This window comes from Polyodon spathula, chromosome 4 (assembly GCF_017654505.1).
Source record: "Polyodon spathula isolate WHYD16114869_AA chromosome 4, ASM1765450v1, whole genome shotgun sequence".
Taxonomy (NCBI): domain Eukaryota; kingdom Metazoa; phylum Chordata; class Actinopteri; order Acipenseriformes; family Polyodontidae; genus Polyodon; species Polyodon spathula.
The window spans coordinates 20110030-20135244 of record NC_054537.1 but is presented as its reverse complement, the minus strand read 5'-3'; the positions used below and the strand labels follow the sequence as shown (position 1 = coordinate 20135244).

General features: G+C 40.3%; 1 long non-coding RNA gene across 2 annotated transcripts; it reads left to right on the top strand.

The window, feature by feature from the left end:
* The first annotated feature begins 6978 nt into the window (after nucleotides 1-6978).
* LOC121313810 lies at nucleotides 6979-21779 on the top strand. 2 transcript variants are annotated; one of them, XR_005950041.1, is made up of 3 exons: nucleotides 6979-7323; nucleotides 7784-7853; nucleotides 21719-21779. It is a non-coding gene; the product is annotated as an uncharacterized LOC121313810 (long non-coding RNA). The 2 variants fall into 2 exon arrangements; XR_005950040.1 differs by lacking the exon at nucleotides 21719-21779 and adding an exon at nucleotides 8416-9577.
* The last annotated feature ends 3436 nt before the right edge of the window (nucleotides 21780-25215 follow it).

The following is a 25215-nucleotide window of genomic DNA, read 5'->3' as shown; positions in this document are numbered from 1 at the left end:
ACACCAAAATTCTAGATGACACGTCAAATATATTCTAGTGTAGAGTATTCTGGGATGCATGGAACCTCTTCAGAATGATAAGTACATTTTTTCACTATAGATGGCACTATAATCTAAAACAAAACACCATCTAACCACATTCTTTCAGGGTAGCTGTAGATGACAAAATTAAGAATGTCATGAGCATTTATCACATATTACAGCTCTGTTATGATTTTGCAACAATTCAGGTTCTGAGAGCTATAAAGAAAAATCCAGGTGTACTAAAACATGCAGTGAACAAAGCAAGTTGAAATAGATTTGAAAAACTAAAAATTGGTCGGCTGAAACTGGTTATTTGAAACATGCAGCAATGAATATAGCAGAATGAACTATTACATTTTTCATGCCCCTTGGGTGGGCTAAATGCCCCACATTCTTCAGGAAGGAAACTTTTTTTTTTTTTTTAAATTGAAAATTCTGGAGTATTTATGATTGATACCTTTTTTATGTAGTCACAGAAAAAGTCACATTTCTAATTGTTCTAATGAAAGGTACATGAAAGTAGAGATTCAGCTTTAACATAAAACAAGTTATTACATAACCTGCATCAAATGAAAAATAACATGCACAAATTAATTTCATACTTTGACAAAAGTATTTGGACAATCAACATATTTTGTATGAAACCCATTTGTTGCTAATTATTGACAAGTATGATTGAAAACACATGATACTTATAGTATAAATAAATACATAATAGAGTGCTGGAAAATAAATTGGAAATTTGTGATAAAAAAAGCAACAAAAATGGTTAAAACTAAAGAGCACAGCAATGATATCAACATGGGAGTTATATAACTAAAGGAAAAAGGAGAAACTACCAGAAACATTTCAGAAAGACTCTGTTTACTGAAATGCACTGTGGGCTATTATTGACAAACACAGGAGGACAGGTACTGCCGCAACTAGTGTAGGGTGTGGAAGACCAAGATTTCAGCTTTCAGCAAGATTTGGAAGACGCATCATTCTAGCAGCCCGGCAAAATCTTCAGATTACTGAAAAAGATTTGACATAAGAATTGAGAGACGATGGTCAAGAAACTCACAAGCGAATAATTCAACGATACCTTAACAAGGTGAATGTCCATGGGTGAAAACCAAGATGCAAACCTTTTTAAAAACAACACACAAAAGAAAGCGATTTTAGTTTTCCACTGAATACTTGAAGAAGCACAAGAATCACAAGAATCCAAAATATAACTTTTTTTTTTTACCAAGAAAGCAACAGTGTGTTTGGTGGGAGACAAAACAATATTTACAGGCAGGGCCCTGCCCTGCTGCAAGAACTTATACTTATTAGCACAGTAGTTCTAAACAACATTGAGGCAGTAAATATTTTCCCCAGATAAGAGCTATCAACCAAAATGAGTCTTTTCTGAATATCTTTATAAGAAAAACAGCATTGAAATGTTTTGAGAAAACCTAAAGGGTTCACCTTGGAGTGTTGCTTTGCTCTTGAAACAATTTACTCTGCTGTTCAGACACAAACACAGCTGGTTACAGACAGAGGCACAACCTGGTAGTAAACTGCACTATACAGGCTTTGACAATAACAGTGACACTAGATTGTTTTTTTGGAAAGATCTGAAAGTGTACATACAGCTTGTGTCAGTGACAAGACAAAAGTTACATAAAAGCTCTATAGAATCAGTCAAATTTTCTGAATATGGAGGAAGTTGGGGGTGGTTTAAATGCTGTTCAGTTAAGGATAGGGCAGAATTTTTTCATGGTAAAAAATGGCTTATTTAACGGTCTACATATAGATATTTGATAATTAAAAATGTATTAAAGCAAAAAATAAAATAAATAATTTACATTGTCACATTCAAAATTTTTAATTTTCTCTAGCGTTATATATTATACAATGTTCCTAAATACTGAAATGCTTACCCAAAAAAACTATAAATGTAAATTGTAGAATATTTCATTTTTTCTATCCATGTGACAGACAGCGAATTAATCCTAGTCAACCATATCCCTCCCAACCTGTGAGGGCACTGTATAAAAGGAACAGTGTGCCCTGTACTGGATGGTTTGGCAATTCATTCCAGGGTCAGTCAGAAGCCGGCCATCCAGGAAGGGGGGGGAGTCACAATGCCAGAAGTGATAGCTCTAATGCGGTGTGCGAAGTGTCAGTCACTCTGTTCCTTTTGTTTTAGTTACAAGCGAACGTACCGGAAAAGTATAACTATGAGTACTGTATTTTGTTGTGTGTCTAATCTGTTTATTTGTAATTATTAGACGGCTAAACATGCGGGAGCTGTCACTGTCAAGCCAGCATTAACCCTGGATTAGAACTATTGCACCAAGTCACTAATCACTGTGTATTCACCACCAGCACGGGAGCACCGCAAAGCAAGTGGAGCTGGGCAGGGACATTATATTTGTGTATTACTGTTTCTCGAGACTGAAACGCAGTATTATTTCTCTGTGCAAACTACACATTGGTGTAGTTTATTGAGCGCTATTATTGAACGGTGCCAGACTGTGAACCTGATAATAAAATAACTGTTTGCACCATGAATTCTGTCTCTGTGTTATTATTAAAGCACTGCATGACCTCGACACCTGCGCACTACTAACCACTTTGCAACAATCCACCATTTAAAGACATTCTATTTTCACCATCATTGATTTATCATCAATAAATGCAAAAACAAAAACAGACGTGAAATTTCCACTTTTTGTACTGGACAGAGTGATCTTAGAAATACTTTTGAAACTTTTGTTGAATTTAAGTTATAAAAATATGTATATTTACAGTTTTCTTTTAGAAATGGGAATTGTCACAGGGAACTACATATTACACAACAACGGGTACATTTAACGGAAATAGCAAAATCCGAGATAACCGTGAAAAAATACAGTCTTAAGGCCACTACACACCAGATGCAATGCGACAAAATTAATAAAACCTACAGTACTGTGCAAAAGTTTTAGGCAGGTGTGAAAAAATGTGTGCTCTAAAGTAAGAATGCTTTCAAAAATAGATATGTTAATAGATTATATTTATCAATTAACTAAATGCAAAGTGAGTGAATAGAAAAAAAATCTAAATCAAATCCATATTTGGCGTGACCACCCTTTGCCTTCAAAACAGCATCAATTCTTCTAGGTACACTTGCACAAAGTCAGGGATTTCGTAGACATATAGACAGGTGTATGATTAAACAATTATACCAAACAGGTGCTAATGATCATCAATTCAATATGTAGGTTGAAACACAATCATTAACTGAAACAGAAAGAGCTGTGTAGGAGGAATAAAACTGGGTGAGGAACAGCCAAACTCAGCTAACAAGGTGAGGTTGCTGAAGACAGTTTACTGTCAAAAGTCATACACCATGGCAAGACTGAGCACAGCAACAAGACACAAGGTAGTTATACTGCATCAGCAAGGTCTCTCCCAAGCAGAAATTACAAGGCAGACAGGGGTTTCCAGATGTGCTGTCCAAGCTCTTTTGAAGAAGCACAAAGAAACTGGCAACGTTGAGGACCGTAGACGCAGTGGTCGGCCAAAGAAACTTACTGCAGCAGATGAAAGACACGTCATGCTTACTTCCCTTCGCAATCGGAAGATGTCCAGCAATGCCATCAGCTCAGAATTGGCAGAAAACAGCGGGACTCTGATACATCCATCTACTGTCCAGAGAACTCTGGTCAGAAGTGGCCTTCATGGAAGACTTGCAGCTAAAAAGCCATACCTCCGACGTGGAAACAAGGCCAAGCGACTCAACTATGCACGAAAACACAGGAACTGGGGTGCAGAAAAATGGCAGCAGGTGCTCTGGACTGATGAGTCAAAATTTGAAATATTTGGCTGTAGCAGAAGGCAGTTTGTTCGCCGAAGGGCGGGAGAGCGGTACACGAATGCATGTCTGCAGGCAACAGTGAAGCATGGTGGAGGTTTCTTGCAAGTTTGGGGCTGCATTTCTGCAAATGGAGTTGGGGATTTGGCCAGGATTAATGGTCTTCTCAATGCTGAGAAGTACAGACAGATAATTATCCATCATGCAATACCATCAGGAAGGCATCTGATTGGCCCCAAATTTATTCAGCAGCATGACAACGATCCCAAAGATACAGCGAAAGTCATTAAGAACTATCTTCAGCGTAAAGAAGAACAAGGAGTCCTGGAAGTGATGGTATGCCCCCACAGAGCCCTGAACTCAACATCATAGAGTCTGTCTGGGATTACATGAAGAGGGAGAAGCAACTGAGGCTGCTTAAATCCACAGAAGAACTGTGGTTAGTTCTCCAAGATGTTTGGGCCAACCTACCTGCCGAGTTCCTTCAAATACTGTGTGCTAGTGTACCTAGAAGAGTTGATGCTGTTTTGAAGGCAAAGAGTGGTCACACCAAATATTGATTTGATGTAGATTTTTCTTCTGTTCACTCACTTTGCATTTTGTTAATTGATATATATATAAAATCTATTAACATGTCTATTTTTTAAAGCATTTTTACTTTACAGCATTTTTTCACACCTGCCTAAAACTTTTGCACAGTACTGTATACTTCTGAGAAGTATCTTTCACACAACATGTGGCACAACAGGAGACGTAGGAATGACACTACGGCTTGGAGCAACACAAAATAAAGGTACAGATTTGAAAGATAATATATGTGAGGCCATTTCAAAGGAACACTTTAAACATGATGTATTTTCCTGTTAGTGTAACATAGGATAAATGTATAATAGTACGGCTCCTTTAAATCCAGACTTTCAGTTCTGGATTGTACCACTGACAAAGGAGTGTAACCTTATAGGATTAGTGGTAAACTGTAATATGTGCAGGTAGGGTTGTGTTTTTGATTATTTAATATAATTTAGCATTAAGGTCGTTATTTTTGATAAATACACATACTTGGATGCATGCATGTATGTATGTATGTATGTACAGTGCCTATAGAAAGTCTACAACCCCTTGAACTTTTTTACGTATTGTTGTGTCTGTGCCTCAGAGTTTCATACATTTAAATGATGATTTTTTTTCCCACTTATCTATACAACATACTCCACACTGTTAAGGGGAAAAAAGTTTTTGTTGAGAAAAAAATGATATATTAAAAATACAAAACTGAAAGATCATAATTGGATAAGCCTCCACCCCCTGAGTTAATACTTGGTGGAAACACCTTTAGCAGCAATTACAGCTGTGAGTCTGTTGGGATAGGTCTCTACCAACTTTGCACACCTAGATTTGGCAATATTTGACCAGTCTTTGTTACAAAACTGTTCAAGCTCTGTCAAGTTCCTTGGGGAGCACTGATGGACAGCAATCTTTAAGTCATGCCACGATTTTTTGATTGGATTTAGGTCGGGGCTCTGACTGGGCCACTCAAGGACATTTACCTTTATGTTCCTTAGCCACTCCAGCGTTGCTTTTGCTGTGTGCTTTGAGTCATTGTCATGCTGAAAGGTGAACTTCCATCCCAGTTTCACCTTTCTTGCAGAGGGCAGCAGGTTTTCCTCAAGGACTTCTCTGTACTTTGCTCCATTCATTTTCCCTTCTATCCTGACATATATAGTGCCCTGGTCCCTGCCGATGGGAAACATCTCCATAACATGATGCTGCCACCACCATCCTTCACAGTAGGGATGGTGTTCTTTGGGCGATGAGCTGTGCTGGGTTTGCGCCAAACATAACACTTTGCATTTAGGCCAAAAAGTTCCATTTTAGTTTCGTCAGACTACAAAACTTTTTGCCACATGGCTACAGAATCTCCTGAGTGTTTTTTTGCATACTTAAAATAGGATTCAAGGTGGTCTTTCTTGAGTAATGGCTTCCTTCTTGCCACCCTACCATACAGGCCAGATTTGTGGAGTGCTTGGGATATTGTTATCACATCCACACTTTGACTAGTCTTGGCCATAAAAGCCTGTAGCTCTTGTAAAGTTCCCATTGGCCTCTTGGTAGCTTCTTTGATCAATCGTCCTTCTTGCTCGGTCATCCAGTTTGGAGGGACGGCCTGATCTAGACAGGGTCTTGTTGATGCCATACACCTTCCACTTCTTAATAATCGTCTTGACCATGCTCCAAGGGATATTCAAGGCCTTTGATATTTTTTTATACCCATTCCCTGATCAGTGCCTTTCAACAACTTTGTCCCAGAGTTCTTTTGAAAACACCTTGGTGCTCATGGTTGAGTCTTTGCTTTGTGATAGAAATATTATAGAAAATAGGATTGGCTCAGCATGGAAAAGTACTGGCATCTTGCACTCCTATAATCTTGCTCACATAACCTTTTATGCTTTGCTTAAGATAAAGTTTTGCCTACATTGCAGCTGCAGCTGTGGGATAATAGGATGAGCCAGATGTGTCTTTTTTAACTATACACACAAAACAGCCATTCTGTTATTTGCTTGCTTAGCTATATGCCACATATGCATAGTTATAAATTGTTTCCCTTATTTGCTAATATCTGAATCAACATTGGCTAACCCTCTGCCTTACTGACAGTTTTAAGGTATATAAGAAACTAATCCAACTCTGTATGTTAAGAAATAAAGGCCTGTGTTTGGAACGCGCAGTCTCTCTTCCTTTATTAGAATTTCCACAACAGCTTTGAAATGCACTACCCAGCAGAGGGAACCCACAGGAACAGCTGAATTTATTTAGCCCTGCTGTTTAAATGTATTGTGTTTTGTTTATTTTTAGAACGGGGTCTCCCCCTTCGCCCCTGTATCCTGTTATTTTGTGTTTTGTTGTATTGTTATTATTATTTGTATAGTGATGGCGTAGCCCTATGTTTTGTATTTATTTTGTAGTGTGCAAGTGAAGCCCATCCACATTAATTGAAAAACCTTGTGCAGAAGGTGGCCAGCAATCTGCCCAGCCTGACCTGTGTGCAGTTTATTTTGTGTTCGTGATTTGTTTTGTTCATCTTTTCTGTTTTGCTCTGTGAGCAACTGTTTATTTTTGTTAAAACTTTTCGTTTTATTTTTGGTCTTTAATAAACTGCACAACGCATCTTTTTGCGACTGCAGTACCTGTCTGTTGTTCTTCCGGCATCTGGCCTAACGTCACCACAACATTCTCATCGTTATCTGTATAAACTGTCCGGTTTGTCCCAGTATAACCGCGTATGTAAAAAAAAAAAAAAAAAAGTCAGAGAGGCTTTTCCCATTTGGATTCACCCCTTCCAAAAACAAGAATGAAAGCGCGATCAACAAGAGGACTGTATCCTCCCGACATCATGAGTTTCTGATGTGCCACAGGCTGCCGGTAAAGGGGATGCGGTGATTTCCTACGAGGAGAAACGGCAACGCAAATTACAGGTTAAGTAGAAAGATAAGTTTTTGTGGCTTGGGTACAGTGAGGACGATAACAAAATATTCTAAAACATGTGTCGAAGCTATCCTACATTGACAGAGACTGGAGGTCTTTTCTTGATCTGAACCGAATTTTTTTGAAAACAAAATGTCCAAAAACACCGAACATCATTGTGAGTGTGAAAGAGCAAAGGAAATTTCATTGAGTGTCCCGAAACGATCCACAACCATCTTATAAAAATGGACAAGGAGCCATTGGCTCGAGTCACTAAACTTTTTAATACAGTGTACTACTTTGTGGCAAAATCAGAACTCCCATTGACGAAATATTCTGAGATTGTTTACTTGCAAGTGCAAAACGGATTGTGTATCACCATGAAATGTTTAATGTTTGTTGGTGTGGTGTGTCTGCTTGGAAAATAAATAATACGTTTTAAGAAAAATATCAATGTTATTTTTTTTGCAGGCAACCTAAATTTCACTTTGGGCAACCTGGATTTCTTACTGGTTGCCATGCAGGGCAACTGGAACAAAAGGTTAGTGTAGAGCCCTGCATTAGCACATGATTGTTTTTTCCCCTGCTGTTTTTGATGAATATTTTTGTAAAACTTTACATATTTACTATTATTATAGAAAAGAAAAAAATCCTAACAGAGGCTTGGTATTTATTAACTCTGATATTGCCACATTATTTTCCGTCCTTTATACTCTCAGTATATTTTAAAATTCGTTTTCCAGGTTTTAAGCAAAAAGTGCAACAGCCTTCTCATCATAAAAATATAGAATAAAAAAACAAAAAAACATTTGAAGCACAAATACTTCACCTGAAATGTCACTGTCAAATCAACTGACATGTAAAAACTGACTGTAAATGCATTCGAAATTCTTTGAAATTTTCCATGGTATGTGGGAGTATCTGGTCCCCTTTATAGTGACGCATGTCTTAAATCTTTTTGATCTTAGTCATTGTTACCATCCACCTGTTTTAATAAGCCTAACCTACTTCACCCCTTAAAAAGGAATCGTATTTTTATTACCTTGATTGCTCTTAATTACATTCCTCCTCTGCTTTTGTCGTTTCTGTTTTGTGACATTAAGGTCCCCAAGAGGACCTGCCACTATACCAGGGTCTCTCACAGGAGCTGTAGCAAGCAGTAGCATTGGAGGAGAGCCCACAAATTGAGCACGAGCTGAACACTATATAAATCCCTGGGATTTGGTTGCCAGTCCCACAGTCACCCCTTATAGAAGAACCAGGAGGGCATTGCAATTGCCTTGTCTCTGGGCGTGGGACGTTTTGTGTATGTAAAGCTGCCCTACACCCCACTAAATTGTAAAGGGTAAAATGTGTGTGTTTTCTTCATGAGAGTATTAATACATGTGAAAAAGTGTTGTATTGTCTGAGTCATACCTGAATGGGGAATAAAGGGACACTGGGACCCACAAATGGCTATAGCACTTTAATAGGCTGTTGCAGCAGCCAAGTGTGATTGTTAAGAAAGCTGCAGTGCAGAGGAAAGCTCACTGACTCGAGTGTGATTGTTAAAGCTGCAGTGCAGAGGAGAGTTCACTGACTCAAGTGTGATTGTTAAAGCTGCAGTGCAGAGGAGAGCTCACTGACTCAAGTGTGATTGTTAAAGCTACAGTGCAGAGGAGAGCTCACTGACTCAAGTGTGATTGTTAGGAAAGCTGCAGTGCAGAGGAGAGCTCACTGACTCGAGTGTGATTGTTAAAGCTGCAGTGCAGAGGAGAGCTCACTGACTCAAGTGTGATTGTTAAAGCTGCAGTGCAGAGGAGAGCTCACTGACTCAAGTGTGATTGTTAGGAAAGCTGCAGTGCAGAGGAGAGCTCACTGACTCGAGTGTGATTGTTAAAGCTGCAGTGCAGAGGAGAGCTCACTGACTCAAGTGTGATTGTTAAAGCTGCAGTGCAGAGGAGAGCTCACTGACTCGAGTGTGATTGTTAGGAAAGCTGCAGTGCAGAGGAGAGCTCACTGAATCGAGTGTGATTGTTAAAGCTGCAGTGCAGAGGAGAGCTCACTGAATCGAGTGTGATTGTTAAAGCTGCAGTGCAGAGGAGAGCTCACTGACTCGAGTGTGATTCACACTAATGAAGGCAACTAAAAAGTTTGTCTTATTTCTTATAAGTTTGGAATAACTACAGAAGCAGTATTGTCAGAGGAACCCAAGGAACTGATGTAGAGTGCCAGATCTCTGTGTAAAAAAGTGCCTCCTATTTTCTTTTTTGAATGCCCCTTTGTCTAATCTCCATTTGTGACCCCTGGTCCTTGTTTTTTTTTTCAGGCTGAAAAAGTCCCTTGGGTCGACTCCGTCAATACCTTTTAGAATTTTGAATGCTTGAATCAGGTCGCCGTGTAGTCTTCTTTGTTCAAGACTGAATAGATTCACTTCTTTTAGCTTGTCTGCATATGACATGCCTTTTAAACCCGAAATAATTATTGTCCCTCTTTGCACTCTTTCTAGAGCAGCAATATGCTTTTTGTAACGAGGTGACCTGAACACAACACAATGAACACAATATTCAAGATGAGGTCTTACTAATGGATTGTACAGTTTTAACATTACTTCCCTTGATTTAAATTCAACACTTTTCACAATATATCCGAGCATCTCATTGGTCTATTTTATAGCTTCTCCACATTGTCTAGATCAGTGGTCCTCAAAGTAATTTTGGCATGGGCATAAATTGATCTTACTTGGCTGTTTGCGGGCACGTTAACTATCGCATAGGATCTTATCTTACACACTGCCTTCTCGCGACATTATATATATATATATATATATATATATATATATATATATATATATATATATATATATATATATATATATATATATATATATATATGGCAGGGAGAGGGTCAGATTCCTCCCTGTCTAAAAACATGTGAAAATGCACACTTCGTTTAATAAAATTGCTTTTGTTTAATTTGGTTAATTTAATTGTATTATTTTTGTTAATTGTTTTATTGTTAATTATCCCTTGCACCTGGCTATCATTGTAAATTAGAGCCAGGTGCAGGTTATTTAAGGAAAGCAGACAGTTTGCTCAGAACGGTGTGGCTGTAGAGTGAGGAGCTCGAGGTGTTATGGTGAGGTAAAAACCTACGTTCGGTTTTTATAAAAATCTGTTAGTGTTTATTTTCATGTTGTATGTCAGTTAAACAGCTTAGCTGTCCTGTGCGTCAGTCAGGGACCTGCATATGTTTAGTGAGTGCTCTGAGGGAGCTAGGTGTTTGTTTGTTTTTGTTTGTTTATTTGTTTGAATAAAAGTGTGCGAAAGCACTTTAAAAATCAAAGCTTTACTTCTGGGTCACATTCTTAAAGGGGCACGAACCTGATCAACGGCCAGCCTGTTTACTATATATATATATATATATATATATATATATATATATATATATATATATATATATATATATATATATAGTGTGTGTGTGTGTAAGAGTTTTAGTGGGGTTATTCTTGGCTCACTTTGATAAGGCCAAGTCTCAGGGTAGAAATTGTGCATGTTGCGCTTATTCTTTAAATAAATTACATAAAATAGGCAATGCAAATATTTTTTAAAATAGTATGTTTACACAGATAACCGTGAATAAACTAAATCTCAGTTTATTTCAATTTGTCAACACTAATCTGTCTTAAAGATCGCTCATCTGCAGTACGATTATTCAGAAAAAGTGGATTCATAACTAAATATACTACGGTGTTTCCCTTATCTGGTGAAATCAAAAAAAAGATAGAAAATTAAATTCTAAATACTGAAACGTGTTTTTTTTCTCAATAACAGTCGGAGAAATTCAGTGCCTATCCAGCATATTAACACCCCGCCTCTGCTCACGAATGATCGGACAGCTGTCAGATTTTTCACTTTCCCATTGGCTACTCAGTCGCCTTCAATTTTCATGCAGAATACTATGAGCGGCTGCTGCTTGCTTACGATTGGACAGCTGCGTGAAACTTGGCAGATATTTGACTCTCATATTGGTTAAACTTACAGTTGGTACCTGCCCCTGAAACAGACACAGTTTATGTCCCACCCAGCTAACTTATGATTGGGCTACTGCAGAGACAATGCAGATATTCAATTGGTTGATCGTATCGCAAAAGCCTTTTTTAAAAAAAAAAAAAAAAAAAAAAAAGTAGCGTACGTACAAACACAGCATGAGCAAGCAGCGCTGTCAACGGACTGCTGTGGCGCTTTTGTTGGAAAACGCGTTTAAAGCTTTCTTTATATTCCCATGCTACGACCCACCAGAAGTGTGTTCACGGACCATTAATTTAAGAACACCTGCCACGGGCACGGATTTTGTGAGTCAACACAAACTCCTAGGTCTTTTTCATAGACTCCATAGAATTACCACAGGATTTTTACAACAGCCAACGATACAACAGAAATTACCACAGGCTTTTCACAACAGCTAACAGTGAAACAGGGATCACATTAAAAAGCAGCAGTTACTATTTGCCTATTATTTAATGTTGCTATTCAATGCTATAAATTTATTACACCACATTTTTAATGCACTGCATTTCACAGCTCACTCGCTGTAATTTGTTATAATGGGTACCATTTTATAAGCTTTATACGTGTTTAGTAAATTTTAAACTAAAATTTATTTTCGACGTTTAGTCGTGCCTGAATGATTTATGGCGGAATGTCCTCACGGAGTGAGACAAGTCGTGCGCTCATGCTGGGTCTGGCTGCTGATTATTCTTAACCGTCATTTGTCTGGTGATGGAGAAATATGAAATACGTCTTGCTTGACTTCTTCGAAGAAGGGGCAGTGGAGATTGGAGTCACAGATTTGATCTGTCCCAGAGACGCAATTCAGACGAAACATTAAATTAACATTAAAATGACTGTTAAAGAAACAACTGATTATTTTCAAAGCAAAAATACTGAAAAAGAAATCGGTGTTTACAAAATAAACCGTGATCGGTGCAATCCACCATCTACCGGCACCGGCTACTTTATTAAAAATATTACGATTATTTTCGAGTATTATCAACCTAAAATAAATCTAATTGAAGTTTTGTTCCAAAAATGAGTACAAACCTTGTGCGATTTCTGGGGAATTCAACATCAGTTTCTTTAGCTGCACAGGTTTATGTTTCATGACTCCATGTCCAGTGTCCAATCAACAGTCTCACTAATTAGGTGATTAAGTGCATATGCTTCAGTCATAGTCACTCAAGCGTGTCACGGTCAAGGATGAATGATCGAGTTACTAAAAAGAAACCAAAAACATTTCTTCACTGTCCATCATTTATATAGCTTATTTTTTTTCTAAAATAAGTGTGTTATAATAGTGATAAGTTTCTTTTGATGCTCGGTATATATCTAATAATTAGAGAAACCTAGTTTCAGAGTACCAGGGAGGAATGTGGTGTAATGAACGCCACAAGTTTAAAATAAATGTTGTATTCTATATAGCTGCACTACGTGGCCAGAGCTAGGCTTCTGGTGATTAGTTCACCTGTGGATATAAGTATGGGTTCCCCGCTTCTAGCAGCAGTCTGAGCTTGGCTATGAAAGTAAGAAGTTCTGTTATGGATAAAATAAAGTTGCAGGGCTAATTTAAAAACATATCTCTGGACTCTGTTCTTTTTGTTCAAATATCTTTATCAAGATATTACAAAACTAATGTGCTCTTCAAAGGTCTGTAATAAACACAGTGTTCCAAACAACAGTGTGTATGTATGTATTACTGGGACGACATTTAATAATACATGTTATGGCAGGTGACAAGTGGCGAGACATTATAAATCATGTACACAATGTACATACCGGCCTTGGGAAATATTTCAAAACCTGCAGCACACATGCCCATCTACTTTGTCAAAGCCATGATAAGTATGACTAACTCCAGGTAAAAAAAACGAATAAATAAAAAAGAAAGAAAATGTGCAATGATACCATTTATTTTACATTTTATTTGGGGTATTCATCCAATTGAGAATCGGAACCTTTCCTGTCCTCAGCTTTTTTATTTTTTTTGTGGGGAATCAGTGATGTCATCGTGATATTTTATTATTTAACTTTATCAATTTACTTTTTATCTATATATAAAGTATACAAAGTGTTATTGTGAAAAGCTTTTAGATTATGCGTCATAAAAAGGTCCATAGAAATTAAATGTAAATTATATTACAATAAAATATTTCATGCAAAAAAACAATGTAAAATGCATTTTTAAAAAAGTAAGCAGGAACATGAAGGCTTTTTTTATGGAAGAAGAGGTGTGAGTAGGAAGTCTTGCTGCAGCAGTATAATTTTCAATTATTATTTATTTATTTTGCTGACATACTATAATTTAATTTTTTTTTTACCAGTATGCATACCAACTCATACCAGCCCACTTTAATCAGTTTAATATATCAGAACATAAGAATGTTTGAACATTCATATGTGATTAAAATAAACTATTTGTATGACGGAAAATAGTTTTTTTTTTGTCCTTACAGAAGCAAACTTTGTATTTAAAGAGTGTTTAGAGTGATGCAAACAGGTATATGGCAACTGTCTTATTACTGTTGAAAACAACTATTTAAGAGTGTCCTAAGGGAGTTTCACTGTGAGCTCAGAAGCTGCTTTCATACACCTATACACACACACACACACACACACACACACATATATATCTATGGCATGCAATTAGAACTGAGGTGCAGCTTCTGTGCTCAAGATAAAAACACCTGAACACATATTTTTCAAAACAGCACATAATTAGAATACTCAAAATTGCAATACGAAAAAGGTAAGAAAGTAAAATAAACTAAAGGAAATGTAAAGCTATATTCCTCATACATATTTCCCTTGGTAACAAAAGGGTAATAAAGCCTGGTAAAGCAAAGGTATGCAATGTAAAGCCCATAGAGGTGTGGTAAACTGTGGTATCTGTGTAGCATAACCACAGGAAAGTTTACTGTGGCAGACTTTTATAATGAGGGAGAAAGCAGTGCAGGATAAGAGAAAACATTGAGGCTGGACTGAATGTAAAGGTTACTTTGAATGTTTACCAACTTTCAGAAGTTTCTTTTAAAATTGCTTTTAAGGATCTTTAAAATGTATTTGTATGCCAGGGCATATAAAAAATCTAAACCTTTTAAATAACTATAATATTGCAATTTAACCACATATGGCTAAATATGGCCAATATAGTGCATTACATAATGACAAACACAAGATTTTATTTTTTCATTTGAAGTACAAAATAAATTTACATTAGGAAAAACTGGCTTAATACTATGACCAGTTTAACTTGAAATTAAGCTACAAAACATCTGCACAGTGAAGAATCCAAACTTCTCAGGGAGAACAGATATTGCAGTTACAGTCCTGTGAAACTACTGTACAGTGTATCGCAACACACCAAATCTGCTGCTTGAAGTTAACATGAAAACAGGAGCTCTAATAATTATCCAGGCAAATTTATGAGAGTCATGTATGTCACCTCTTTTTTCTAAGATCTGGGCAATCCCAGTTGCCAAAAAATGTGGTATGAACATTTTATGTTATTGTCTATATCAAACTATTGACTATACCAGATTCTGGGTGTAGTGCATATTTGAAGATATTGGCCCATATTCATAAAACTTAGCAAACTTTGCCGCCTCTCTTTTATGCAAACAGTTTGGGATTCCTTCTGTTGGTCCCGTTACCATGACGCCTTCATTAAAATCAATGAGAGCAACATGTATTGCCTGCAGCTTTAAAAGATGGCTGCTGGATGGTAACTGTGTGTGACAGAAAGAAATTGCGTTTGTGAATGCCAGGGAAAGAGCACGCCTTTTTGTTTGCTTTTTAAAAAAATGTATTTATTACATTTTTTTTAATTTAGTCGTCGCCAATTTTTTACCCAGCTTTTCTCCCCAATTTAGCATGCTCAATTATTATCTATAACCTCAGCTCATCACTTGCAAACCCCCCCCCCTCAACTCGGGGAAACAGTGGCTGGAGCATGTGTTCTCCGAAACATGCTCCTGCCAAGCCGTCGTTTTTCACACTATGAATCCACAGCGAGGCCACCAGACCTATAGTGCTGGAGGACAAAACAGATCTGGCAGCTCCACTGAAGAACCACAGGCATCCTATCGGCCACAGGGGTTGCTGTTGCGCAGTGAGCTGTGGATTCCCCTGCAGACCTAAGCCCTCCCTACCCGGGCGGTGCTCAGCCAATTGTGTGCCTCTCCCTAGGAACTCGTGGACATGGTCAGCTGTAACATAGACTGGATTCGAATTTGCGATCTCCAGGCTATAAAGGCACATCCTGCACCTCCACATGGAGTGCCTTTGCTGGATGCGCTACTCGGGAGCCCCCCTTTGTTTGCTTATTTAGTTAGTTTTGTTTTCAGCATTTATTGCAGTTTGATTGGAAAATTAATTGTTCTATCTACGAATGAGTTGACCAGCAGAAGAGTCGTGATCAGTTTGTATGTAGTGAGAACAAACCAAATTTGTGTAGCTGAGAAAGTATACGGTTAATCTGAATTTTGTAATATATTGGCTCTCTGTTTTTCCCTCGTGTTGGACCACTATTTATTATTCATGGTGTGGCGATGTGCCTATTTTCAGGGATTGCCTGGATTCAAGGAGATAAAGTTGTAATAGTTTAGTCTCAAGTGCCACAAGAACTAAGTTTATAATGGCTGGGTATCAAGTGCCACAAGGCGAATAGGAGTTAGCAGTGCAAATTAGAACTATAAAAACAACTAAAACGAAAAAATAGAAAATGTGCAAACAAAACGTCATACAAAATAAAACAATACATCAACCTAAATTAAACAATCAAAATAATCAACCATAAATAAAAAGAAAACCTAACCACCGGTCGCCGTGTGGAAAATAGTAAAGAATACCCACTCCTCATATACCAATTGAAGAAGAAAAAAATGACAATAAAAGAAACAGCAGCTGACAATTGCTCTGTTTGCAAATACAAAAAATAAAAAATTACTAATAATGTCAGCAGCACTATCATTAAAACAGACTACCTCGAGGAGTTTTGCTCACCCTACAACTTTACCGCTATACGCAATATAGTTTTGACTGTATTACTGCAGGCAGCACTAGGCTTACCCTACAAATACCTGTATACAATGTGGGTTGACATTACCTCGAGACACAACAATGACAATGTCCTGCACTGTTCAACCTACAAATACCGACATAATAATTAGTTACAATAGCTGTCAATAGTTTTAAAAATAAAATAAAAATTGTACGAAGACGTGGGAACGTACCTTCCACACAGGTAAGACTCACTTTGCAGTCAGCTAGCACCCCCGGCTTGCGGCAAAACTAATGCTTTTCCAGACGCCAGTTTATATGCGCCACGAGTGATAATGAGCCCATATTAACCAATTAAAGAGAGAATGAGTCTCACCTGGTTACAATGGGTTAATTATCTTATGATGTATCTATTTTAGCGAATGAAACCAGTCAATTGTATTTCAGTCATTGTATTGTGTTTGTGTGGATTTTGAAACCTATGTTCTGTAAAAACAAAAATAGACTACCTCTAATTTTCTCCAAGAGACCTTCTCCCTCTCCTCTCCTTTACGAATTAATTTCACAGTTAAAACATTTCTCCATTTTAATTCCGAAACTAAAACACATTAAACAGTGCTCAGGGGAAGTAGTTAAACACAACGTAAAAATGCTAGGTTACTTACCGTAACCCTGGTTCCCTGAAAGAGAAGATGACCACCACTGACATTGGCATGGGATATTCCTGCCCTTCGGGTAGGTATTGCTGAGCTCTCCATACTAGAGCTGCTGAAAGGCCCCTTCCTGTGATGATGCACTCGGTCCACAGGGAGCTTTCCATCGAATCTGTGAGGGCAACGGAAGCGACCTCGCGGTTGGTGATCATCTTCTCTTTCAGTGAACCAGGGTTAAGGTAAGTAACCTAACATTCCCTTTCAATTCGAGAACGACCGCAACGTGGGAGAAGGATGGCAGCAACTGAGGGACACACAACACAGCCTAACCCAGAGGTATAGGACCCTTGTGCCTACAGAAGGCAAGGCAGGGTCTACAGCATTAACGCAATAGAACCTGGAGAAAGTATGTGGCGTAGCCTAGCTAGCCACAGTACAAATGTCGGACATCAAGGCACCTTTTGAAAATGGCCCAAGACAAACCTCTAGTAGAGTGTGCAGTTACCCTACCAGGTGGGGATAAGCCAGAACTGTCATACGCAATCAAGTATCACAGACACTGCTTAGAGGGACTGTCCTAGGGTTTGTATTCCGTGACAAAGAGCTGATTAGATTGACACAGAGCTCTTATCCTATGCACGTAGCATCTCAATGCCTGTACTGGGCAGAGGAAGGGGATGAAAAGACTTCAGTTCCACAGATTGGTTGATATGGAAGTCTGTAATCACCTTGAGGAGGAAGGCGGGGTTGGTGCGCATCGACACCCTACTGCCATCTTTCCAAATACGCATGCAGGAGCTGTGTACAGACAGCGCCTGCAGCTCACTGATCAGCATAGCGGAGGTGATAGCCAAGAGGAAGGCTGTCTTCATAGACAGAAACTTCAGCTCTATGGAGTGTAAGGGCTTTCAAGGTGGAAGCCGATCTTCCAGCATCGAGCAGTTCTTGCAGAAACTGCAAAATGACTGGCACTGGGCAAGTAATTGGGTCATGGTTCCCAGCCAGACACCAAGTTTGAAAACACTTCCACTTGCAGGTATACAAAGACCTAGTGGAGTCTGCCCTAGAGCTCTGCTTTGTTTTCACAACCGCGTCTGATAGTCCTAGGGCTAGCCAGTGATCCTTTTCAGGGGCCAGACCCATAACTGGAACCTACTGGTTCCGGATGCCAAAGAGAGCCTTTGGCATAACTGAGGAGATCCAAACGAAGTGGAATCTACCAGGGCTGGCTGCTCAACAGCTGGCACAGGGTCGAAAACCATATTCTCCTGGGTCACTTGAGGGCCACTGGGAGAACTGACGCTTTCTCTAACCGGACTTCGAGAAAAGCCAGGAGCAGCGGTATAGGTGGGAAAGCATACAAAAATGCTTTGGGCTATTCATGCGCTAGGGCGTCTACGGTAGGTGGACCGCCCAAGTGGTGGAGGGAGAACAACAGGGGGCAATGCATCGTCTATGCTGAAGTGAAGAGATCGACCTGCGCCTTCCTGAACCGTCTGAGGGGGGAGCCGCCACTCTGATGGATGTGGGCAGCTCCTGGGGAGGAAGTCCGCTGCCCAGTTCACCACTCCAAGAATGTGTGTCACCCGTAGGGACAGCAGATTCCTCTAAGCGCGGCCTTATCCACATCAGGGACCCTGGCTTTAGCATACTGGGTCCCGAGGCCGGGTGGTCCCAGGAGGAGTGTACTTCCTCCAAAAAATCTGGGAAGGCCGGTAACCTCTGGGGCGGGGAGCCAATGCCTGCATCCAGTAGACAGTCTGGCGTGGTTCAGCTGCTGGCGTCCAGGGGACCTGCAGGAAAGCTGCAGCACATCCCAAAATGGAGCTGGACAATGGGATGGTACTGGCTTCTGAGACTTTCAGATCCAGGCTCTTCCCTGGCAAGGGTCTCAGCCACTTGCATCTCCGAAGAGAAAGAAGCCCAGTCACCCGAGGCCGCTATGGACAGCGTGTCCTCCTGTGCCAGCTGGGACAAGCCTGCCCACCCTTCCTGCACTCCCATAGGCGAGGGAGGGTATGGCGATTGGGGCTGCAGGACCTGGGCAGGGGCCTGTGGCAAATGTCTAGCCAAGAGCTTTAGGACCTGGGTCAACTGGGCCTTGAGGTCCATGATGTCTCTTGCCTGTTTGGAGCGCTTCACCCGTCTCACCTGTGGAGATGGGGAGCAACTGCGGGCGGCCTGTCATTTGGAAAACCCAACAGGGGTTTTGGGACAGGTCATCTGGGGTGCTCAGAGCCACTGGCGATCCGGCTGTAAAGGACACGCAGCTCGCCCTTTTGGCTCTCTCTAGCTGGGCCTCCTTCAGTCGGGGCTGAAGGGCCTCACAGATGTTACATGCCCCATCCTTCTCGAGGGCCATGGTGACATGTGGCACACCGAAGCAGTGTACGCAGAGGGTGTGCCTGCAGGATGCTAGCGTTGTAGGCCACGCAGGGATGAGACCCCGACACAGGCCTGGCCTTGTGCATCAGTGGATCACAACGGAAGATGTTATCCCAACAGGGCAAGATATTATTCATCCCTAAGATCTCTCTATCGACGCCTTGACAGTTGTCGCTGACAATCATAACCCCCCGGTTCGGATGCTCATGCCTCCGATCTGAAAATCCAAGACTACAGTGGTTTGCAGTAGTATTCACCCCCTACCAATAATGTCACATTTTGTTGAATTACAAATAATGTATGCACAGTTTTCAACCAAACTTTTTTTATTCAAACCTGTAGTGGTTAAACTGAACACTGTTATATGAGGAGGAGGTTAGATATCAACAAAACTTGCATAGAAAAATGTACAAAATGAAATTTACTGGTTGCAGAAGTATTCAGCCTCTTAAGTCAGTATTTGGTAGATGAACCTTTTGCAGCAATTACTGCTATGTGTCCTTTTGGATAGGTCTCTACTAGCTTTGCACAGTAGGATGGTGACATTTTTGCCCATTCTTCACAGAAAAAATGCTCCAGTTCTGGCAAGGTTGTTGGGGATCACTGATGGACTGTAATCTTCAAGTCTTACCATAAATTTGACTGGATTCAAGTCAGGACTTTGACTGGGCCACTCGAGAACATTAATTATCTTCTTCAACTACTCCTCTGTGGCTTTGGCTTTGTGTTTCTAGTCATTGTCCTGCTGAAATGTGAACTTTCTCCCCAGTTTGAGTCTTGGCTGACTCAAACAGGTTTTCCTCAATCTAGGATTCTCCTCTACTTTACACCATCCATTCTCCCCGCTATCCTGACAAGCTTTCCAGTCCCTGCTGAAATGAAGCATCCCCATACCATGATGCTGCCACCACCATACTTGACAGTGGGGATGGTGCTGACTGGGTGATGTGTTGGGCTTTCATCAGACGTAACGCTTGGAATTTAGACCGAAAAGTTCAATTTTTGTCTCAACTGGCCACAGAATTTTTTTCCACATGTCTGCAGTATCATCTACATGCTTTTTCACAAACTCTATACGTGCTTTAAGATGAGGCTGTTTGAGTAATGGCTTTTTTCTTGTCACCTGTCTATACAGGCCAGTTACCGACCACAAGCATTACATACGGGTCTTCCACTAGAATGCACAACCCAAGGGCAAGCAAGCTGAGACGGGGGCGGTCCCTCGGAAAGGTAGTGGGGGGTGAAGCTGTTGTAACAGCGTGCACGTCAGTGGTGATGGAACGGGATAATCTGGTCAACTGGCCCTGGACTTCGGCCAGAACCTCAGCCCGAATCTCTGCATTCCAGCCAGGAGGTCCTTGCGATGGGGGATGGGGGTGGATCACTGCCTGGCTGATCACTTCCTTAGGATATCCTTGACTATCTTCACTGAGCAGGCTGGCATCTATACCAACCTCTCTCAACGTCATGGCAGGGGTACTTCGCACAAGTTGCTGGTGGATTTGATGTACTGTTCCAGGAAGGAGGCCGGAGATCCATTGATTGCGGAGGATGGTATCCTGGAGAGCACTACTAGTGGGGTCCCTTCGCTGCAACCTGGAAAACAGTTCACGGAGACAAAGTGAAAAAGCCCCCAGTGCCTCCCCAGGCTCATGACTACAGCTATAGAATCTAGCCCTTAACTGTGTTAACAGAAGGTGATCCCCATACAGCCCCTCTAACGCTGCAAAGATCTGACCAGGAGTCAAACATTCCCTTAATGGAAGGAGCTCAATTTCTTGTTTGGCTATCCCATCTAATGCCTGTAATATCATATTGGTCTGTTGTACTTCCGTAAGGGACTGAAACGGGAGTGTGGCCTCAATCTGCAATTTCCTTGCCTCATAGCTTATCTCTCCACGGTACCATAAAATTTCAGAACCCTCAACATAAGTGGAAAGGTTAAGGCTGCTACGGCCGGGTGAACTACTGTTGGCCCTCTACTAGGGGCCATGGCTGGTACAGCCAATGGTGCCAGTCCATTCTCCATTCCAGGGTCTACTACCATCTGAGGTGCTTCAGCACTCCCATTAGGGGGTTGCTCGCCTGGTTGCCCAACAGCCAGTGGCCCTGATACACTCGTCGCAATGCGATGAATCCTGCCAACTTACACCAAAAACTGTCACATGCTTTAACACACAAAACTGGTAGAGGTGACCAGGTGTCAATAAACCAAACAGTTAATATGTGTACAAATGTTAACCCTCCTGTTTCCCTCTCTCTCTCTCTCTCTCTCTCTCTCTCTCTCTCTCTCTCTCTCTCTCTCTCTCTCTCTCTCTCTCTCTCTCCAGGTTCTTTTGGGATTCTGTGACACCAACCCCAACCCCCCCAGACTGAACATCCAAGAATCACAACACAGGTAAGTAAGCTTTAGTTTTTACTGCACTGAACGGTCACAATAATATTTATCCAAATAACAATTTACACAATAAAATACAATCCCAGCTAAAACTATAAATGACATTTATGTAAAATAGCAATTCTTTCTAAAACAACTGGATTAGGTTAACACTATCTAAAAACAAGTTCAATTGTGTAAATAGGCAGGGAAGGTCCCGGTGCTTCTCAAACGTGAGAAGGGAGGCTGTAGCACAAATATATAACCTTGTATTCCTTGTGTCCCAGCTTGTAGTATCACTCCAGGCCAAAAATGGCCCTTGTTCTCTTCTTTATAAATTAGCCCCACACAGACAGGCCCCATCAAAACTCAGGGCCGGCTTCTCCCCGTCCCAAATGCTGTCCTGCTGGTCACTGTCCAGCAGAGAGGGTCAGCCCAAAACCCCAGGCCAGGTACCTGCTGTAACAAGCCACCATCAGTGCAGTTGCATTGCAACATATTGTATCCCAATTTTAAGTTTCTAATGATACTCCAGCAGGTTGTCTTATATACAGACCACCACAACAGTTTTGTACAATCAGCATAATGCCATTTGACATACTTCATAACTTCTATATAGTAGTAAAGTCAATATATATGTTGTACTGTCAAATAAAAATTTTTCCAATCACACACTGAACAAAATTATTCTAGCCATGTGTACGTATCTGCAAGTAAGACAGGGTTCACCACTCAAACAAAAGTACTACTACTTGGTTGTAACTTCCCTTGATCTCTTGGTCCAACTTTTCCAGGTTCTTCCTGCAGTCTGTTCCTGCAGCGATTGTCCAGGTCCAGGTCCAGGTCCTCCAACAACACAGTCTGCCCTGCTCTCTGCCTGCACTGTGCTGATAGCACACCATTTATAGGGCAGTTAGTAATATAATGAGGTAATGGTAACAGGTGATGCAATTAGGTTCCTCAGAATGTCAATCAGTTCTATCATTTGGTCACCAGTGTAGAAATAAACAATAAAAACAACCATCAGCGGTCGATCATTACAAACTATAAGCACGCTTCAAATTTATTTATTTATAGCCTACAATCGTACATACTAAAATACATACAAAAGTAGATATAAACATAAGAAAATAAATTCCAACCAATATAGATAGATGACTCATACAAAAAATAAATAAAAAACAGTTAACCCTAACCCTATACCATTTGATTTTTACCTGCACGTCAGATAATCTTAAATCAGCATTGTTTATGTGAAGTTATCTAAATAAATGTACATTCTGCATGAAAAAATGCACAATTTTAAATTAGGTTTACAAAAAAAAGATATTCCCATTATTTTTTTAAATTTAATTTCCATTTGGCTGCGACTCCCTGTACGCTAGTAGTTTCCATAACAGCAAATTATGCTTCCATTCATTTTCTTGATCTCGTTAACATACATTTTGATTAACGAGTTCCCCTTATTTAGTCGTTGAGACAGGAAGTCACGTACATGACCTACGACAATTAAACTTTTTAACGTGAAATTCGTTCATTAACGACCTCATCGACTCAAGGTATGACAGGCCGGTTTTTGGGATGAAACCACATAAGTGTTGCGTTTTGATTGGTCCTTGTCTGTCACAGGAATAGAGGGAGAGGGAGAGGGAGAGAGATTTTGCTGTACTAATATAACAAACTATGAGTGACTATTACTAAATTATTATTAAATTGTGATTACATTGCAGATAAACTAAATAAATCCTATAACAAAACTGTAATAGTGGGCAGGATATATATATATATATATATATATATATATATATATATATATATATATATATAAATATATATATATATATATATATATATATATATATATATACACACACACACACACAGTGGCTTGCAAAAGTATTCAGACCCCTGACCAATTTTCTCATAGTACTGAATTACAAATGGTACATTGAAATTTCGTTCTGTTTGATATTTTATTTTAAAACACTTAAACTCAAAATCAATTATTGTAAGGTGACATTGGTTTTATGTTGGGAAATAGTTTTAAGAAATAAAAAACTGAAATATCTTGCTTGCATAAGTATTCAACCCCCACACATTAATATTTGGTAGAGCCACCTTTTGCTGCAATGACAGGTTTAAGTCTTTTGGGGTAAGTATGTACCAGCTTTGCACACAGTGTCGGAGTGATTTTGGCCCATTCTTCTTGGCAGATTTGCTCCAGGTTGTTCAGGTTGGTTGGATGACGCTTGTCGACGGCAATTTTCAAATAGTGCCACAGATTCTCAATGGGATTGAGATCAGGACTTTGACTGGGCCACTGTAGGACATTCTCCTTTTTGTTCTTGAGCCACTCCAATGTTGCTTTGACCTTGTGCTTGGGATCATTGTCCTGCTGAAAGGTGAATTTCCTCCCAAGTTTCAGTTTTTTAGTGGACTGAAGCAGATTCTCTTGCAGTATTTTCCTGTATTTTGCTCCATCCCTTCTTCCTTCAATTGTAACAAGATGCCCAGTCCCTGCTGATGAGAATCATCCCCACAGCATGATGCTGCCACCACCATACTTCACTGTAGTGATGGTGTGTCTTGAGGCATGAGCAGTGTTAGGTTTGGGCCACACATAGCGCTTTGAGTTTTGGCCAAAAAGGTCTATCTTGGTCTCATCTGACCACAAAACCTTTTAACTTCGCAGCTGGGTCACTCTCATGCTTTCTGGCAAACTCCAGACATGCTTTTCTTTCTCCGTCTCTTCACGGTCTCATAGAGCAGCTCTTCTGCTAGCCCGTTGTCGGTCTAGAGGGGCAGACCTGAAGGAACAACAGAGCACTATTTTACCAAGGCCATCCTCCCAGCCACTCAGAGAGATGGAAAGCCCACACACCCTTTTCCCCACCTCTCCGTGTCACTGCCATGACTGACAAGCGGATCCCGCGGGGCTGCTGCCCTCTTCCTGCAGCACCATGCATACGTCAGATGGTCAGCCCAGATCTCCCCTGTTACAGGTCCCTAGATTGATCCTGGGGTCTAGCTCATCCATCAGTTCAGCTATTAGGTCTAGGATGACCTGCGGAGTGAGACGATAACGCTTTAGCCTTCGGCATCCTCCGGCATCCCAAACAAAGTGACCCTGGCATTGAATATGCAGGGTGTTCTTCATCTTGCCATTCTTCTTCGAACGTGTTCCTGCCTCTCCTCAACAAGAGCATGTTGCCACATCAGGAAATGTATCTTGCAGCCATCCTGAAGCAGATGACAGGCCTCTGCAGGTGTGTGCTTTTATACCACTCTTAATTATTCACTTCTACAATGGTTTGCACCTTGTAAGAAGCGGTGTAAAGTTTTTGGAAGGTCAGCAATTGCCTAAGTGCAAAGCAAAATCCTTACATCAAAGTATAAAGTTTGTACCCCCTTAGTATCCAGATCCTGCCCAATTCCATTCTTTTTTCTTCA